Source organism: Anastrepha obliqua, chromosome 4, assembly GCF_027943255.1.
Source record: "Anastrepha obliqua isolate idAnaObli1 chromosome 4, idAnaObli1_1.0, whole genome shotgun sequence".
In the NCBI taxonomy this organism is placed as follows: Eukaryota; Metazoa; Arthropoda; class Insecta; order Diptera; family Tephritidae; genus Anastrepha; species Anastrepha obliqua.
The window spans coordinates 10750272-10767553 of NC_072895.1; positions in this window are offsets into that span (position 1 = coordinate 10750272).

The window sequence follows — 17282 nt, forward strand, 5'->3', positions numbered from 1 at the left end:
CAAAATTAAGTGAGTTTTTGTCAGCTCATTCGTCGACGCCTATAGCGCATTGTAATCCAGTAATGAAGACAGAGTACGCCATAAAATTTTAAAAATTTATTTAAATGTCAAGGTGAGTTTTTCTCAGAATATTCACCCACTGGAGCCCATAGTCTACTGGCGGAACTATATAAATACCGGCTTCCAAAACAGGTGATACTATATGCGCTCTTCTACTTATACCCTGTATTATTGTGTGAAATACTGGGGTTTATCGTTAAATAACAGATTAAAATTTATGAGAGTTGCTTCAGTGCGAATCCACAATATAACCATTGTAATCGGTGTTGTTCTACTGGGCTGCAGCAGAACCATGAACAATCAAAAAAATACGATGCTTCCGAGGTCTTTATTACACTTTCCAGTGGGATCTTCTACAAAGCACCGTTTAATAAATTTTTTATATTTTTATTTTATATTCATATTTTACATTTATAAAGAAATCTCAGTTATTTCACTTTATTTCATAGATGAAATTACGAATTCTGTACGTATAAGCACAAAGTATAGGGTTATCCAATGAGCGGTGTTATTTTGATATTCAAAGAAAAATGCAATTTTTGTCCAGATCAGTGCCATCCAATTCCGGCCACAAAAAACCGTTAATCATGTTTCTATAGCGCAATCCATTCATTCATAGCACTTGTTATCGGAAAACCCTTTACTTAATAATTGATTTTTGACAAAAAACAGCATCATATTACAACAATCAATCACCGTACAATGTAAAAATTATCTGGAAGCAGTCACACATCTGTACATACAAATGTATTCGTGAGTACATGTGTACATACCCTGACAAATATTATTTTTCACAAAATTGATTTTTATTACTCCCTTTCAATTGCGTTTGTACGGTGAAACGCAATACGAAATTTAACTGGAGCAGAATAGAGGTCAAGTTCATGAAACTACAACGCACAGCCACACATTTCGCTCCTCGTTCAAACATTTGGCATTTATGTAAGTTGTTCGTGTAAATTTTCAATTACAACAATTTCATGCGTGTACTGGTAATAAAATTCGACAGAATTTTCGTGAACTTGCGCCCAACATGAAACCACTTGAAGCTATAATAAGAGCATACGAAAATAGCAACAACAACAAAGAAAATAAACACAGTCAGCCTCATCGAGAATTACTTGTGAACAAATCATTCTCATAGAGTGCAAGGCAAAATGAAAACTAAGCGGTAAACAATTCCCAAATTTATTTTTGTATTCTACTGGAATTTTTGTGAAGTGAATAAGACCCGATTTACACGAGGAGACATCTGGAAGGGAGACACTGGAAATTCTCTTTTGAAGTTTCATTCGCGTTCACACGGGCAAAAATGTTTCCGCGACATTTTGACATTTAACACTTTAGCATCGTCTGGTTCGGATGTATTCTAGCACGCGCTTACATGTAAAGCAGAGAGCGTTCGACAACAGTTTCTTAAATATATGAATGAAAAATGCAAACTGGTTAAATAATAAATAATTTGTTGTTTTTTTATTGAAATAATCTATGGATAAGTTCGTGCGGTTTTACAACAGATGGCGTAACTTGATTATTATTCCATCGATCCACATTTCCAAACATTCATTGGAGAGCTACTGTCGTAAGGCACAAACGTCAGTATAAGTTTTTTATTTGAAGCGTAAACAACAATATTTTTACCACACTTGAAAATGTCGAATTTCGTGCCAAATAATGTGTTTTTGCGGGGAATTCTTCTTCATTATTTTAATATGAAGAAAAAAGCAGCCGAAAGTCATCGTATCTTGGTGGAAGTTTATGGTGAGCATGCTCTAGCTGAGCGAACGTGCCAGAAGTGGTTTGCACGCTTTAAAAGTGGTGATTTTGGCTTGGAAGACGAAGAACGCGAGGGTGCGCCGCCAAAGTTCATGGATACCGAATTGGAGGAATTGCTCGATCAAGATCCGGCTCAAACGCAAGAAGAGGTTGCAAAAACTTTGGGAGTTGATCAATCAACCATTTCCAAACGTTTAAAAGCCATGGGAATGATCCGAAATTCAAATTTCGAAAAAAAACCGCACGAACTTATTCATAGACCTATTATATTTATAAATTCTTATTCTTGAATAAAAAAAATTAAATTAAAAATACTTCATATGTAAATAATTAACTTAAAATTAACTTGAGTAACTAGAAATGCGAGGAAAATTAGAATTCAACATAAACATGCCCCATAATATATTTTAAATTATACCTACTTTACTAGCAAAAATAATCGTGCATTTCCCAAGCAGTGTTCGGATGTTTGTTTTCTTTGTTATCTTCCGTTTGCTTGAAAACCAACACATAACTCAGAACCTTCTCCCACAAAAGAAGAAAACGAATGAAGCAACTGTCAAAAATTGGAAAGATTGGAAATACGAATAAGAAGAGCAAAGCGTGTCGCCGAGTACGGGAGACAAAATCCCTTCTCTCTTCCCCGACCGTCCTTCGCCACCGAACAAAATGTTTCCCTTCCAGATGTCTCCTCGTGTAAATCGGGTCTAACTCACATGAAATTCAGAATTAGGCTAAATATTTGCAAGCACTTTTTCGTATGCCTTTTAAATTATGTCAAAAGTATATAGTAATTTTTTTACCATACTAAATTAGGAAAGAAATGATTTTAGGTGATGAGGATCTTTATTTTGATCTTTACTCGCTCCATTGCTTGTCTGTTTGTATACTGCAGCTGCCTCGTTCACAAGTGTCAAATATGATTGACGTACGACGCCATTTACGAAAATTATAAATCTTCCGAGAGGGTGATTAATTTTGCGCCACATTGTATAATATTATTATATTTTTATGAAAACTTTGATTCTAAAATACATGTTAATACATACTATCTATATCTATCTATTCATATATACATAGATACATACAACAAACACAACTGTAGATTGTGGGGCTCTGAAAATCCAAGGGCAACACACCAACATCAGTTGCACCCATCTAAATGTACTGTTTGGTGCGGTGTTATGGCCACTAGAGTTATAGGTCGATATTTCTTCGAAAATGAGGATGAAAGGCCGGAATCGATTTCAGGAGCTTCTTACAGAACATTTATTGAAAACTTTTTGCGGCCAATGGCGGAGCAGTATCCTAATTTGTGGTTTCATGAGATTTTTGTGGTTGTAGATGGAGCAACTGCGCAAACTGCTAGGCAAACTATGGACCTGCTGCGTGATATTTTTGGCGAACGTCTGATTTCCAAATATTCAGATTTCGCTTGGCCACCTCGTTCGCCAGATTTGACTGCGCCCGACTTCTTTTTATGGGGATATTTAGAAGACAAAATGTATCTTAATAAACCAGAGACTATTAGACAGCTGAAGCAAAATATTCGAGACGAAATACTGAGCCTTCAACCAGAAAAATTATGTGGTGTAATGGAAAACGCGTTAAAAAGAGCCAATTTTTGTATCGAGAAATATGATGTAATATTTCATACATAATTTCCATAAAATATATTCAATGCATAAAAACAATTTACCAAAATAAATGATTATTGCAAAATTTATTTGTGCTTAACATTAGTAGGTCTTATTTGGCCCACCCTGTATTATATAATACCACTAATAAATCAATAAAAAATATGAAAATAAAATTAAGCAAAAGAAACATCACAAGCCTGAAGAAAAAACACAAAAATTGATTACTGTTTTTGAACAAAGCATCCATGAACAAATTACATACATACATATAATCAATCAATCCTTAATAAAAAAATTTTGTCATAAATTAAACCAAATTTCAATTTTTGTTTTTATTTTGATTTTTTTGTTTAACTCATAATGAGTAGTCCAGAATTTTATTTAAAAATTAAATTTGTTTTCTGCAAAACCAGCAATTAACGACCAACAAGCAACTGCAAATGCTCAACATCATTACCATGCACACACATGCATACATATGCATCCACACACACATACTTTTGACCATAAATAAAAAAATAGTAAAGTGACATTCAATTTAAACTTAAAAAAAGAGGTTGCAAAATAAAAAAGGGGGAAAAGAGTTTTGCCGAACAGCATTGCGGGACGCACAAAAAGCATCCACAAATTAAGAGCTGATGTTTACTGCATTTTAGGAGAGTGACAATACCGCAAATGAGCATCGCAGAAATTTTGGAAACGAGCATAAGCAAATACAACAACAATTACCGGTTAAGTGATATGCAAGCAAGCAAAACCAAATTAATTCATATTTCTGTTTTGATAGTTTGTGATGGAATTCCATGCAACAACGTCAGCAGATAGTGTATCTGTTATTTGTGTTTACTGCTGCTTGTTTGTTTTTTTCTTTGAAGCTTTTTTTGGTTTTTTTGTTTTTGTTTTTTTTTTGTTTATACGAACTGATAAACCAAAAAAGCGCAAATGTTCCAATGCACAATTAACAAATATAAAATGAAGAAGAAGCACACAGGGATGATAAATGAGATCATAATTATTTAAGATATTAAAGCAAATCTCAAAAGCAGGGAGTTCGACAACAGGGTATGTTTAAAATATTAATAAACAACAAAAAAAAAACACGAAAGATCAACACTTGAAAAAGTAGCGCGCGCAAATGGTAAACACTAAACAACTTTTGGACTAGAGGCGTCATTGAAATGAAATAGGAAAATTCCACCAATTTAAAAAAAATGTATTTAATATTCAAAAAATAAGAATTAACTACGTAATTCGAAAAGTTTATTTTAACGAAACGAACTTCTTTTTCACGTATAAAAAGTGCAAAAAATTAGTATAATCATATTTGGCAATCATCACTCATTGGCTGTTATTTAATTTTGCATACATACATATAATCAAATTCTTAATCAATCAAGCCATCAAACCGTCAATTACTTGCCACAGCCGTCAAACAGGTACTTGAAACATTCAGCAAGCCACTCACAATTAGTGGGCAGTGGGTAACCAAGTCAAGGATTTAATTACATATACAAGAAATAGAAAAAAATACTTTCTTGCTTACTTTTTGTTAAAAAAAGTTAATTTCTTAAAAAAATGCGTTGATGCTTATAAATTGAGTAGTGCAATTTGCATGTTTACTCATGAGCAAATAAGGTTAAAACAAGTTCGATATTTCGAGTGCTACACAAACAACCAATTATAATGCATATTAATCGCTCATTCATCTACTTGTATAAGCTTCGCTTTACATCATTTATTAATTATTTATTAGGACGCATCTTTAATATGCCGTTTTTATATGGAGACTGGTCAATCAGTCTGTCGCAAACAGGATTGTACATGTTCAAAAATTGTTTGCTAAATTCGCACTTCGCTCTTTAAATTTTAGTGCACCGGTATCGCCATACATATATTTCTCCTCTACTACTCATAAAGCTTAACTCTCTTGAAAATCGTAGGTCTACATATGTATTGGCCTCTGGTTACGGTCAAACATTGCTTGACAAACACTTTATATGTGTGCGTGTCGGGTGCTTGACGCTAATATCTAAAATTTTTGATTTTCATCATTCAAAAGCCGACAACAAGTATGTGTGACACGACGACACTCGACTGCACTAACACACACAAAGCGCAGTCAAGCATGTTGGACCGTCACCAGAGGCCATATGTATATTCAGCTTTTCTACTCTCTATAAAATCATCACTAGTGCAATTGAGTGCCTGCAGTTGTTGGAAAGAAGCAGATGTAATGTTCTCCAACGCTCTCTTCGTAACTTACTGCCGTTCTATGGGGAAAATGTGAGAACTCAATATGTATTTAATGCTCCTACCGCTCGATCTATTCGTGAATTTAATGCTTTCTTGCTTGACTTTTCTGTTCCAAGAGCAGCTTTTTATATTCTTTTGTATCCCAATTTTTTAGTTTTGCAAATTATTGCATGTAATTAGTTTTAAGTTACTTTATGCATTCGTAGCTCTCAATTTTTAGACTAAATTGAATACTATTCAAATGGGCAACTAAGGAAGTAACAAAATTTTGAAAAATTTTCTTAGCTTATAAGAAATTTGTTTATGTAATCCAATAAGAATTCAGTGAGATTTTTCGGGAACGTCAAACTTGCTTTTTATTATGCTGAAATTGAATAAACCATCAAACTGCCTAACATTCACAGCAAATGGTTGCTTCCAAGAATAATTGTTCTAGATTAATGCCAATAATATCTGGTGACCCATAAGGTTCTATCGTTGGTCCAGTTTTTTTTTACTTTACACATCAACGATATCGAAAGATACTGTAGAAATCTATCTATTCATCTCTGTACTGATGATGCGTAAATACACCTTTCAGCCTTGCCGTGGACTTTGGATTTCTAAAATATCTATAGCTAAAGTAAAATAGATTCAATCTTAATGTATCCAAAATGCAAGCGAGAGCCTTTCCCTATTTCCCATATGACTTGTATAATTTCTTCCCCTTCTATTAAATGGAATTATGGTTAAATATGAGAAAGTTCTTAAAACTCTTGCCTTTAAACACAACTTTCACATGTGTCGATTATGTTAACTTTGCAGTCAGCAAAATGTACTCTGTGGTGAGGCAACTATGGAAAACCGCGGTTTGCATTCCCCAAGACATTAAACTCATAGTAGTTTAAACTACATTAGATTCAATACTGTCCTATTACAAGTTGATGAATGCTGTCCTGACAGAGCCGCGGCGAAGAAATTACAGTTATTACTTGACAATGCTGCTAGATATATTTATTCTAAACAATCATTTTACCACATTTCTGAGTTTTCGTTAAAAATTATTGACTACAGTTTACACAAAATTTTCGATGCTATACCTAACTTATTTTTTTCCAAATTACTATTTGCTCAGTCAGACCATATTTGCAACCTTAGATATCATTCTTTAAATTTTCGATTACGTCAAGAATGCTTTTCGTTAGGTCTCTATAGTTATGAAATTTTTTAAATAACCAATTAAAATCGGATGCAAATCTGAAACGCTTAAAATTGGTTGCTTACTTATCTATTCAATCACCTTTTCTTTTGTCCTACTCCCTCAGCTTTTATCTTCTTAATTTTAAGGTTATTCAAACTTTATTTTATTTATCATTTTTTCTCTAATTTTCACTGTTGAATATGTTTTTAATAAGCAACAAAACCATCTAAATATATGCTAAAACTTCTAAAGACACAAAAAATGTTGTTCCATGGGTTCAGTGTAGCCATCGAACTTCCGTAACGTCTTGTAAAGACACTCATTTCTTCGAAAAAGGGGTAAAGACCGGAGCACAAGTGTACTAGGAGGATGTCTTAGAAGGCGTAATGAATCATTTGAGCAGTACTATCTTCAATGGAGATCGTTGGATCTTCCAGCAAGATTCCGCCCCAGCCCATAATGCAAAAACCTCCCAACAGTGGCTAAAAAACAATGACCCTGGATTCATAGCCGCAGAAGATTGGGAGATGGCCCGACTGGGAGTTCAGATCTGAATCCATTGAACTGCAGTTTATGGTCAGAATCGGAGAATATAGTCTGTCGAAAACCTCACAGAAATTTGGAGAGTCTCAAACAATCCTTGGTTCGAGCAGCGACGTCAATTTCGATAGAAACCGTGCGTGCTGCAATAGCTGAATGGCCTAATCGGCTTGTGTAAAAGCAAATGGTGACCATTTCGAATGAAAATTAAAATATTTTTTTTTTATATTTCCACGATGAAATAAAACTAATTTTTTAAGAAAAAAAGTTATATTTTCAAATCTAACTTAACTTGTAACAGAACTTACTTCAGGACTAAGTATCATAAAATTTCTAAAGTGAAACGAAAACAACTCTAATGTTAATTTTTTGCTGCATTGATTTGTTTACAGAAGTGAGAATTGCTGCATTCGAAAGTGAAGGCTTCTGGGTCAAGCAGCGGTTGGCGGATAGCACATTTGTACTACTCTTAATTTGTAGAATAATTTGCTTTTTAATAGCAAATCTTTAACAAATTGCCATGAAATTTTGAAAAAAATCATTCTGTTGACGAAAATAGCTCTCAAACTGACTGTTTTGCATCAATCTGATTTCATTGTCAGTGACGGATAATTTTGGGTGGCGCCATACGGCCAGATTTATTGAAAAAGTAGTCAAAAATTTGGGCTGATCTAATATAACTCGTAGAAGCGGCGGACATATGCCGGATATCATATTAAAAAATAGATGCAATGAAATTATCTACCAGTTTATAACAAACAAAATTCTTTCCAACAATATTACAATACTATTTTCTATTATCATTTTAAGTTCTCGTGCTCCCGATATTTGAAAGAATACTCACTTAGCATGAAGAGTAACGGCGATGATGTTACACCGCTCTCAGATATGCAAACTTGACATTGACTGTCCTGTTACTTATGCAAATTAATACAAAACACTTTTTAGTATTGTATTACTTTTTTTATTCATCAAAAGTTCACAGCGATGTTACTCGCTCTATGACAAATCTTATTATGCCCTACTATCACTCAAGTGCGTTTTGGGAGACCTCTGATAGGTATGAATGTGCAAACGCATTCCGTTGCTTGTAGCGGGATAACAAGGGGCGTTATTTTGGGGAAATGCAAAGGCATACCGAAGCTATTTTCTTTTTGTAATGCGGGACGCTTCGATCAGCAACTGAAGTTATTGTTGGCAAATTAACTGTGTCGATAAACGCGTGTTCGAAGGTGCCGCTAAGCGGGGACATAGGTATGTTGTTGCTGAATTCTTATTGTAATGCTATGATCATAACGCAAACGTACGATCAATACAAAATTAAGTTTAAGCACAAAATTGAGTGCCAAAGCAGAATTTGGACAACAGCTTTAATTCTGCGCCTCTGTTACTTTAACTTGCACAATCGATATGCATTGCCGAAATAAACTCAGAAATAACATTTTTTCCCCACAACCAACAACATATTGGCTGATCCGGCCTGTCAGACATGAAGTTTTGTCATCTTTGTCACGAATGTGTTTGTAAGGGGCATACCGGGAGCAGACAAACATCAAAATTTATTCTGACAGCGAACTCCCCTTGGTGGGCAATCGTCTGCAATGTAAAACTGTGTGGCAGAATGGCTTTCAGACATTTGCTAGTTTTCCCTGGTGTTAATATTTCATTATTTTTAAATACCCAGTAATGCTAATAAATTAAAAAAATAAATTAAGGCCAAACAATGGAAATGCATTTTAAATATTTTTACCACCTAAGTGCATTCTGTTAGCTGCAAATTTTACTTAACGATGTCAAATACATATATATTGGCAGACCTCCATCAATTCGTAGCAATAATTAAATGAGTTCAATACGAATGTAGAGGGTGAGTAGTTAGCTATGTTTGTTTTTCCCATTGTTATATTTCAGTTGGCTCAGCTGAAATTAGGCAACACTGGATTTTAACCAAAAAATTACCTTCTCGGTTGAGGCTCTGCCAACGAACGAAATTGCCATTTTTTACACAATTGACAAGAATTGAACCAAACATAAATTCATCCAAAAATATTGCCTTTGCTGAGATTTATGACATGCCGACATCATCGGATCTTATTTCCATCGAAATGCGTAAGGAGGAGTCTCCATTCAACGTCAATAATTTTCAGTATAAAATGATATAAACTGCTTTTCTGTGACCAAAACTCGACTACACATCGATATTTCCGAGCAGTGGTGCCAAGAATACGGCGATATAGGCCATACAAGTGTCGCAGCGCTCGAAACTGAGAAGAAGAAATTCAACGAATGGGTCATCTTACGTTAAGTATTCATTAATCCCCGCTATCACTCGACTTGACACTCCACGATTATTTTCTCTGTAGGCTAGTCAAGTCCTTAGTCTATGCTAACAAGTAAACCAGTTTGTATGAGCTCAAAAGCAACATTCGAGACGGTATTCTCCGAATAATATTGCACAAATGGATCGACTTATCACAAATCGATCCGATCGCTTGAAGCACTGGCAACGCATTCGAGTAGGCCATTTGAATGATTTGCTATTCCATCCATAATGACTTGAATTTTGCTTCAAAATAGAGCCAGAGCCAATTTAATGTCTCGCATAGTTGAGTTTTATTTAAATTCCTTTTCCTATCATTCTTATCGGCTCACCCCATATAGATATTTTTCACACAAGTACTGTGTAAATAATGAGAATACATACATACAGATAAGCGTATGCATGAGCTGAAATTAATAGCTCATTCACACTTAAAGTACATACATATATGCAAATGTGTGTAAAATATTATATATAATTTTTGGTTATTTCATTAGAAAATTTGCTTAAATTCTATTGAAAGTTCAATGAATCAAAGCAGTGTTATGGTGATTTAATAAATATAATATTATATGTAAATACTTTATCATTTTGAATTTAATGCTGAAAAATTAAAAAACCAACTCAACAATTCATTTAAATTCGTAGTCGGAAGTCAGTAACGTGGGGATGCCATCACCTCGTCAAACTTAAAAGGTGGCGTCAGATGCGGTAAGCAAATTGCTTGCGGAAAGCATTTAGACTGCACTCTTTCAGAAGTTGTTGCACGAGCAGTCACACCCAGTCATACCCAAAATGTGAATTGCAGGTTAACTTTCCGAAAGCAGTTTTTAACGACGAATAACTGAACAATTACACTGTAGGGAAATACAGTTAAACTTAATTTTGAATAGTAGCTTATGGCTCTGTGCTCCATTTTTCTACATCAGATCATTTTTACAAAATATTTCGGTGTTAAGTTTGCATTTTCTCAGTTTTCAAAATAAACCAAATAAAAATTGAAATGTAAGCTGAAAACCAAATAAAATAAAATACAAGTTAAAAAAACAAATCAATAAAAATTAAATAAATAATAATAGACTATAAAATAAAATTAAAATAAAATAAAGCAAAAAAAAATTAAATGACAACCTAAAACCGAAGCAAAATAAGAGAAAAGTGGAAAAAAAATTAAAAAACAAAAAATATTTTATCTCTAGTAAGCAATTAAATTAAAAAAAAAATTGAGTAAAAAATTATGCTTCTCCACTGTTATTAAAAATGAGTCAATATTTTCTATTAAATTGTGAATTCCGACACTGAGAGCGAGACCGCGCCCCATTGGTCAGGTGGGCCAGCAATAACCGTAAGTACAAACATTCTTACACAAATACATGCACGCATTTATGAATATAAAGATTTCTTGATGCGCGGCCAAGATCAGACCGTTAACCGGCTCTCAGCGTAATTGAAGGAATCAGCTGATTGGCTGACCTAGAAGGGGTCATGAGAGCAGTTTTTTTTCGAAAAAATTGAGATGGTGTTGGTGGTTGACAAAAAAAATCAACATAGTCTACGCTCATGTTGCTTCGTTGCCGTCAACTGATGACTGATTTGACGAGTGTGTGAATACGTGTGAAAGGAGCGGGCAGAATTCGGCTGCCTAGTCACCGGTGACGTGGAAGACGAAGTTACTCTAACAATTTGGTTTTTCATCTTTGCGTATACAGCATATACAACTCCCTGCAGAGAATTTCAGTGGAAATCAGCAGGAGTTAAAAATATTTTCTTTCTCTTTGTCGCGTCTGATCGCACCATAATAATTGTTATTCTAAGCAATTCGCAATTCAAAAGTTTTCCCCCTTCTTTGTATGTGTGTACGTGCGCATTAGAATCGTGTTAGTCATTTCGCAAATGTTCAGCTGAAATGCAAATATGTAATATTGATAAGCCATTAAAACGTTATGAAATTCAAATATTGCAAAAAATACGCATTTATTAGTAATAAAAGAACTAATGATGAATTTATTCAAAATTGCGGGTATGTGGTAATTTCCAAGATGTACCAATGATTCACTGGCATAACAAACATCCAGCACAGGAATGAATTTAATTTGGATTCATAAGAAGCCAATACGGTCTGCTATGCGCTTATTTGAATCGTCACCATTTGTTTATCACTACGCAAACACTTAGGCTTTCTCTAACTGCCATTGCTCACAAGTCGAAATGTTGATAAGTTGCTTAGAAATGTGGAGCAGTTGAAACATAAACCACTACTTAAGTAAATCAAATATTTTTGGAATACTAAAAATTGAGATAATATTTTGATGCTTTTGGTAAATAAGTTATTGTGATGAAATGATTTGCAAACTTGTTTATCTCTGCTTTATCTAATTCAAGGCATTTGTTTTGGTTATATATAAAATTTGATAACTTTTTTTCTACTGTGTACTACGTCGGAAATATAATCGTACTAGTAAAAAATCGCATTGACCTCAAAATGACAATATCTATAAAAATATTTAGATTACTCAAGGCTATCAAAAGGCTATGTAAATATGTATGTATTTGTTAAGGCGTTAGATAAAAATGGAAAAATGTCACATTTTCCTCGAAACTAAAGGGTTTTCCAATAACAGGTGTTGTTTTGAATAGCCCGCTATTTCGGTAGATGTCAATTTTGAAGCTGTCATTTTTTTATATTTGACAAGTAGAAACTACGACATTAATAAAAATGGAACAATAGACGCTTAAACAACGCATTGAAATTAATAAAATTCACTTTAAAAATGGTGAAAATTTGGCAGAGACGGTTCGTAAAACTCGAACATTTTTGGGTCATCGTGAAGCACCTTGTCGGAAATTGGTGAAAAAATTCGAGCTGCTGGGACAAGTTAGTGATGTGAAGAACAAAACCCGTGCACGTTGCTCAAGAACAGCCGAAAATATTGCTGTTGTAGCCGAAAGTGTTGAAGAAAACCCAGGCTTATCCATTCCTCGTCGTTCTTCCAAATTAGGCATTCCACAAACATCATTACACCGCATTTTGCATAAAGATTTGTGTTTTAAGGCATATGAAGAGGTGATCTATATAGCAGACCGTTATTCGGCTCTGAGCGAATTTGACGGAATCGGCTGATGGGCTGACCTCACTTGATATACGAATGCATGAGCGTTGGCTGTATTGATTTTTTTCGTATATCGCTAATACGTCCCAACGGACGTGGCAGCCAAAGTTTCCCTCAAACATTTTTTTCGCCATGGCTATCAAGCAAACCTTGAAATCTATCATCCTTGGTATATCACTAACGCAAGATTAAATTTGTTAAACCTATCCCAAGAGATGTGGCAGCCAAAGTTCCCTTCAAATTTTTTTTTCAGCACAGCTATTAAGCAAAACTTGAAGTGATAGATTTCCTTGAGTTTCAAGTCGGCCGAAGTCAACCCTCGAAAAAATCTTGACCGATTGACTTGATATGTTAATTCACTCTACATATGTATGTATGTTTATATGTTTACAGTGAAATGCCCGAGGTCTTGTATATTTCCCAATAACAAAAAGGCGTTCTCTTGTGTGTAATCGTGAGCCTCTCCTTAGCCATTTTTCCACCTGTGCATTTTTCATCTTTTAATGAAAATGTATTGTCGGGTAATGAGCGGAAAAGCAAGCCAGTCTCATCTGCATTATAAATGTTTCGCAAATCATATCCTTCAATCAAATATAGTTGGTTGGTTGATTCCAGAATCCAACTAGCGCTTTCGTACCGTTTTGTTGCTACATCCTCGTTACTAACTTGTGTAACAGTTATTTACAGCAAGACTATTCGCAGTCTGTGGGGTTCAGGAACCTTATTAGGCTGTTGACGTCTAAGCCAGACAGTTGTTCGAGATTCTCGAACAGCGGTTGGCCCAGGGTTAACATTCTGTCCTTCTATAGGGCAGGGCACTCACTTAGGAAATGGAAGATTGCCTCCTTTTTCTCCGGTTGTTTACAACTATGACAGTATGTGTTGAGAGGGATGCCCATTTGGCTGCTTGTTCTCCCACAGACCAAAAGCCAGTTAAGTCTGTCGTTAGTCTCCAGGCGTCCCGTCGTTTCATGTGTATCAATGTTGACGATTGCTTAAGGTTGTAGGTACGCCATAACGTTTTGCTAATTTTGCATTTCGTCTGGTCTCTCCATCTACAATCTGCGATTCGGAGGTATTTGAGGGAAATTCTACTCCTAACTGGACCTAATGGTGTGAATACCGATTTTGCAAGAGCGTTATTCATGGCAGATCCCCTTCTGCCCAGTTCATCCGCTTTTTCATTACCTTCAATGCTCCGATGTCCCGGGCCCCAAATTAAGGTAACTTTATGGTTTTCGCTCAAGGTGGTAAGGCTAGTCCTGCTTTGTTCCACCACTTTAGAGGTTGTTGTAGCCGAACCCAGGGACTGGATTGCAGCTTGGCTATCCGAAAGAATAGCGATATTGCCCTTAAAAGAAGGATCTGCGATTAGTAGCATACAAGCTTCTCCAATTGTCAGTATTTCCGCCCGAGAGACACTGCAGGTATTAGGGAGACGCACAGATTTTGAAATTTTAAGTCTATGAGAATATATACCGGCTCCAACCCACACTCTATTTTAGAACCATCTGTAGTGTCGAAATTGTTTAGTGAGAATCCCTTGTTTCATTCCTCCTTAGATGGAAAGAGAGTGGCAAAATTTCTACTGAATGTTACCGTCGGGACGATGTAGTCAGTCCTCTTCGAGGTATACTGGGCTTGTCGCAGTAATAGACTGGCATGGCCATGAGCGTTCTCCTTCCAGCGACTCGCTTCATTTAAACTAAATGCACTCATTGTTGCCATCTTCTTGATATCCCTATCTTGATATCCCTATCCCTAGAACATGGTCTGATTGCACCGACTGTTATTGCAAGGCTGATATTTGTATTCTGCCATGTAATTTGATGTTGTTATCTCTCTCTAGAGCTTTCCACCAAGCCATACGTTAAAATTAGTCGTATAACCGTCTTATACAACCATAATGTATACTTGGGTTGAAGACCCCATCTTCTTCTTAGTATACGTTTACAGGCATATAAAGCAATTTCTGCTTTCTTTACCCGTTCTTCAATCAAATATGGTACCTTTTTTGGTAAAACTTTTGCCATCATCTTGATGGATGGATGATGCACTAAAATTGTTGTCATGTTGAGTCTCACTGAAATTTCTTTAGCTTTGCTCCTTATAAATGTGCCAGACAAACGAATGCCTTTATTTGAAGCCTTCACAGGTCATTAATAGCAAAATTCAATCAATATTAAGACCTTTGGGCTTTAGCAGACTCCTTTTCCTCACCGGATTGGCATCAGTCTTCCACAAACGTAAATGTTGGTCTTTGTTTTTGATGATGCAATCAGCTTGAGTTTTGCTCATTTTACATTTCTTTGCCAACTCGCTTACACTAAGTTTTTCATTTTTATAAATTTCAATGGCATTAAGTTTGTATTTTCAACTCAACACTGCTGCAGGCATTTCCATTCACGTAAGTATACAATAGCAAACTACTGCATTAAAAAAACTTCTTCATATTTAGGGGATTCCCCTCTCTGCAGCTACATACAAGTTTTATTGAATAAACAACAGCTGTACGAATATGGTAGAGAGTAAACGTAGAAACAATGTTGTACGCTGCCTGGTTATGGGGAATTAAAATACCCTTTTGAGTGGAAAACAAGTGTCCGCGTCCTGTTATGAGAGGGTTGTCCGCTCAAGAGGGAAACTTTTTCAAAAACCCTTAAGAATTTTTTAGTACTGAAAAAACTGTCCGTTTATGGGAGGTGTCCGTTTAAGAGAGGTGTCCATTAGGAGAGAGTACAATGTATTACATAATTTTTTTTTTAATTTTTAAACATTTGTTTTAGGAACCTAACTTTTTTTCCCAAAAATCTATGCGTCAAAGTTCTACGAGGTCTGCTAAAAAAGTATCGCGAATTTCGCCTTTTTCAAAATTTATTTATTTATTCATTAATATCGATTTTGCCCCCTTAAAAGTAATCCTCATGAGATATTATGCACTTGTGCCAACATTTTTACCAATCTTCGAAGCACTTCAAAAAATATTTTTTTTTTATCTTGTTCAGCTCCTCCTTCGATGCCGTTTTATCTCGTCAATCGTAGCGTAGCGTCGTTCTTTCATGGGCCCTTTCAGTTTGGGGAACAAGAAAAGGTCACAGATCCCAATGGGGGGATCACAAAGGGCCAGATCTGGGGAATACGGTGGCTGTGGCATCATTAGTGTGTTGTTTTTGGCTAAAAAGTCGCGCACAAGCAACGATGTGTGATGTAAGAGCCCATTTTTGTTCTTCCACGAATCCGGGCGTTTCTGGTGGATTGCTTTGCGCAAATTGCGCGTAACTTGCAGGTAATATTCCTTATTGACCGTTTTACCCTGTGGCAAGAACTCATGATGCACAACGCCCCTGCAATCGAAGAAAACGGTAAGCAAAACTGTTACATGCGACCAAACTTGGCGCGCTTTTTTTGGTCTTATTTCGTGCGACAACTTCCATTGAGATGATTGAGCTTTGGTTTCCACGTCACAGCCATAAACCCACGATTCGTCACCAGTTATGACCCTTTGGAGCAAATTTGGGTCGTCGCGGACAGAGTCCAACATCTCATTAGCAATGTTCTTGCGATGCTGCTTTTTGGTGGAAATTGAGCAGTTTTGGTACGAATTTTGCGGCGACTCGTCTCATGGCCAAATCATTGAAAAAAATCGAATGGCACGAGCCAATCGATATGTCTAGGTCCTCAGCAACTTCTCTAACGGTGATTCGACGATTGGCCAATACCATTTTCTTCACTTCATCAATTTTTTCTGTTCTGGTCTGTTGTTGAAGTGCTCGGGCTTCCGGCAAGCTTTTCGTCGTTCACATCTTCTCGGCCTTCTGAGAACATTTTGTACCACCGATAAACCTTGCTTTGGTCCAGTGGTAGTAGCTTCTCCGTATGACACAGTCAACATTCGGAATGCATCCGCGCACTTAATTTCGTTTTTTACACAAAATTTGATACAGGTTCTTTGATCCATCTTTTTGAATAGGTAAAAATCGTGCAAGCAAAGCAGCTGTCAACAATTAACTGAACATTCAAAATGGCCGAATTCGTCGGCATGAATGAGAGACATGAGTGCCAACACACCGCCACAAAAAAATCGAAATTTGAATATATGTAGCCTGCGAAAATTCAAAATTCGTGATACATTTTAACACACCTCGTACTTCTTTTAACTTAACGAAAAAATTTCCCAGAAATTACGAAGTACGACCACTAACAGACTTTGAAAAAATCAGAAAATAGACAAAAGTTATGATGCCAATGTCTGCAAAAAGTGCAAAAATGTAGCCTCTGCGCTAATTCACTCCATTGCAAACAATCAACCACACAACTCGTAAGTTCATACTCGTATACACGGCAGTTATGTATGCATGTGCGATGAGTGATGAAAAACCGCCGAGGGAGCGTGAATCATCTGT